The sequence below is a fragment of the Triticum dicoccoides genome, chromosome 1A (genome assembly GCF_002162155.2).
Source record: "Triticum dicoccoides isolate Atlit2015 ecotype Zavitan chromosome 1A, WEW_v2.0, whole genome shotgun sequence".
NCBI classification, from domain to species: domain Eukaryota; kingdom Viridiplantae; phylum Streptophyta; class Magnoliopsida; order Poales; family Poaceae; genus Triticum; species Triticum dicoccoides.
This window is the reverse complement of record NC_041380.1, coordinates 49,888,857-49,893,200: the sequence shown is the minus strand read 5'-3', so window position 1 is coordinate 49,893,200 and position 4,344 is coordinate 49,888,857. Positions and strand designations below refer to the sequence as shown.

Sequence of the window (4,344 nt, the reverse complement as noted above, 5' to 3'; positions counted from 1 at the left end):
AAAGTAACACGCAGTGTGCTCAGTGTGCTGCCATAGTTTAGTGTACAAAAACTTAATGACGACACGATTACATGATTACATATAACTATTCGGCAACAAAAAAATCATGTAAACAAAAAAAAAGACGGATTATATAATATTTATGAAACAAAATATCATGTGAACATAAAAAACATTTGGAAAAGTGCCGAGTCTATTACATATAACTATTCGGAAGCAGAGTCTATTACATAAAATTTATAAGCAAGTGCGCAAAGCGTTTGGAAAATATAGTCCTCGAGTACCACCCAATCACATGCAAAACTCCTCCGTGCCGCATCTATTTCTTCTTCTTTGATATCCGAATAACTTTGTTTTTCACTTCATCAAGCTTGTTTCTTTCCGAAAAGATAAGTTGCGCAATCATTAACTCTCTCGAATCATCAATTGAGCTCTGAAAAAATGGTGTTAGCACAGCGTTCATTGTACATCGTAGTCCAAACATGACTTGCGTACCTGTGAAAATAAGCCTGTCCATTTGTCACCATCCCAATATTGAAAGCATCAAAGGAGAAATATTCCACACGAATTCCTAGTGCATACAATTTACGAAGATTAAATATATACTGTACATACAAGACCGACATTCTGTCAGAGTAAGAACTCACCCATCATGTTGTTTTGGCATGTCATACGTTTTAATAGGCCAATTGGAAACATCCGGATAATTCACAATTCCGGTTGCATTTGCTTCTTGGATATCTTCTGCTAGTTGTTTTCTCTAAAGATATAATAAACATGGTGGAAAGAATGTCATTCAGTGTACTAAAGAAAACGAATGTTACCAAATGCACATTTGAAAGTTAAACCTACCAGGTCCTCAACGAGTTCTCTAGTAACACTGTCAAGTTTTTCGGTCATCAACGAGTCAAAAACCTGAAACTCTCTCTTCCCGCTATGCATGACGACAATAATTCAGTGATTATTTTGCTTGTTTAGAGGAATGTAAGTCTGCATCACAAGGACCATAAAACACAATCATCACATACTATCGTATGTATGTACCATGTTAACAATCAAACTTACCTTTGATTTTTTGAAATACTCGTCCTCACATCTGTTCACGGGTCCATTACTATGCGACTCTGCTTCATAATCGTTACCGGCGGTCTTCTTTCCGGATCTAATGTGAAGCAACCAATGTATCCTCCAAGTTGTCAACATGAAACGATCATCATTAACTTTGTCGACCAAAAATGATGAGTATGCATTAATTACCTATAAATATTGTGTTAGATTTAACAATGGTATTTTCGAATCAATTGTAAAACAATATATGAAATTAACTTACATCGCCACTTAGCCACTCATGGTTAATAATCTGACAAGCTCTCCGCACAGTGAGACCTTCTTCCATGCCATCATTGAAAATTTCTGTTTTGGCATGTTTTTGTGAATGCTCATGCGCGCGCACGTACTGGATGTACGCTTTCACCACATTATACTCATCACCAGATTTGTTAACACCATCATTTTGGAACAATTCTGTAACGCACAACTCAAATAATTATAAACGCAAATACATCAATAATTATTACGCAATAACAATTAGAAACACAAAAAACTTACTTCCTTTGGCAGAACGTTTTGCATGTTTGTTCGGTTTAGGGACCACATAAGGAGACTTGACATGTTGTGATCCTTTGCGCTTGCGCCTGCCAGTAACCTCCTCCACTTCCTCTTGTACTCCTTGAGAACCAAGCGACGCATGCGATGCGATTTCGTCCGTCTCTAAAGATGTGGCAGCTTTTTCATCTGGTACTTCTGGTACTTGGATAGGATCATCCATATCACCCTTGAAACTATCCCAGTACTCAGGTGTGCAGTAAAAAGGTGTGTTTCCACGAGAAGTTACATCAACGCCGTCATCATCCTTTTGCAAATTCATTTTGGAAGGTGTGCGGAACCGGTCTGAATCATCTTTTTGATATACAAACTCTTTTTTCGGACGTCCACCATCGTTTGAAGACTCATCACTGCCTCCGTACAGATTCTCTTCGTCCTCTTCCAGGTTACTGGGTTTGTAGGAGACGCCGGTTTTGTTCAGTTTCTCAATCATCCTCTGCAAGAAAACATTTCATCTTAGTTTTTTAATTCAGTGATGGACATTAAAGTGACGTGCTCAAGTGTTACCTGTGCGCATAACTCTGACAAACGAAGCATTTCCTTCCGAAGCTCATTCATCTCACTCAAAATCCGGTCCATAGTAGGCTTCTGGCTCGAAGCCTCCGAGGTACTGCCCTCTTTCCTCGTTCCAGTAACGTTAGATTTTTTGCTACTAGCTTTCTTGGTTTTTTGAGCTTCTTCTTCCGCAATTTTTTTCAGCCTATACTCCTCTGTAATGTTGTCATCAATCTACAAGTGCAACAAGAGAATTATACATACAAAACCATACGCACACTTTACTTTATTTCATAAATGTAAAAAAAACATGATTACTAGGATTACCATCCCAACACCACGACCATATTCATAGTCGTATTTGTCTCTTCTCACAGCCATATCTTCCGTCCAGTTCCTCATCAGCGGGCTCAACAATGCCAACGGATCATATTTTGGACCGGTGATTGGTTGCACCTTTTCCCAGTATAGGTACTGCAAAACACATAAACTAATTAAATTACATGTTCTTCCGTGACATTTTATAACAAAAGTGTTGAAATTAATAAATACAACGTACTTGCAAAAGGGCGAGGTTCCCCTGGGGCCACTGCGTAACATGGCCGTCCTGCAGAAGCTTACCAATCTCCGATAAACAGAATCGTGAAGTGAATGCATTCCAGTTGAACTTCTTTATGAACTTAATATTTTGCACTAAGGCATAGTATTTTTTCGGAACGTATTCATGAGACACTGGAGCAATTATAGTTCCTAAGAGAACTAGAAATGTCATCCGAATAAAGTCATCATCAGTGCTCTTATTCTTCACAATCTTTTCTATGAGATCATCAATCATGATCTTACCATTTTTCTTGCTAACAAAACTAACATGTATTTTTTGGTTGCTTTTTCTCCTTCAGTACTAAGAAACCCAAAAACATCCACTCCATTGTTTTTCGAACCAAATATGGAGTACACATCATCAGGCCTTAGTGAAATAAGACCTTTACATCCAGCAGTACTTCCAGAACTCTCTTCAACCATGAATTTTTTGCTACTCAGATTGTAACCTTGGAGTAAAAGGTGAAGCAAAAAATCACGCATCTTTATCGATGGTATTCTAAACATGCCATGCATATCCGTTTCATAAAACCTGAATTTCTGACTGGGTGACAGTTTGTCAACTAGGCTAACCCACTTTTGAACAGAACATGGAATCACACCGTCGATATTCATACTGCATCAAATAGATTTCTGTCACATACCATCATACTGCTATGAGCCTCGTCGTATAAAAATCTGGAAAAAAACTTACACGACGGCGACGGTGGGAGAGGCACCGACGGCTTATAGAGGGCGACGGGTCAGGGGACGCAAGCCGGCGCGGGCGCACCGACGACGTTTGTACGGTGGGGCGACGGTGGGAGAGGCACCGGCAGCGTATAGAGGGCGACAGGTCAGGTCAGGGCAGGCCGGCGCGGCCGCACTGGTGCCATTTTGGAGTGTGGGGCGACGGGCGTCGTACGCTGGCAGCACGTGCAGATCGCGGCGGCGGCGAGACGGGCTGACGTAGAAGGAAAATTTGCATGCACGTCGGCTAACGACGTCGCCCGAGCGCTGATTGCGGCGTCGTTGTTAGTGGGACGGCCCCATGCACGCATGCGCATCGGTTAGCGAGACGGTCGGCATTTTTTTTGTGTGCAGGGCCTCATTTTTTTAACTAAATAAAATAGACACATTTTTTTAACTGTATCAAATTTTTTTACCTTAAACAATTTTTTTAACTTAGCCAAACGTGCCCAATTTTATTAACTTAACCAAATAGGCTCTTTTTTTAACTTAGCCAAATGGGTCCAATTTTTTTCCACGTGCTACTGTGCCCTAGCAGGGCACGCACACAAAAATTTGTCCCGTTTCGAGTCCGTAGGGATTTTCTACGATTTTCTGGGCCGAAAACCCAGAAAATACTGTCCAGACGTGACGCAACGTGCGTTCGTTGTCGGATTTCGTTCATTTTGGCCGTGGGGTGCCCGGGTGGGGCCCCACACACGCTGGCAAAAGTTGGGTGCAATCCGTCAAACCGCTCAGGTACTTGCTGTGGAAGGGGGTGGTTTCGGTATGGCCGGAGGGGACCCTTGGTCGCACGTCTCCGCTTCGCATCCGCCAAACGGGTCCAATTTTTTTCCACGTGCTACTGTGCCCTAG

The 4,344-nt window shown here is 41.7% G+C and overlaps 1 pseudogene; it reads right to left on the bottom strand.

Annotated features, from left to right (window-relative positions):
- Positions 1–302: 302 nt before the first annotated feature.
- Positions 303–3,089, bottom strand: LOC119361506 (annotated as a pseudogene).
- Positions 3,090–4,344: the final 1,255 nt, after the last annotated feature.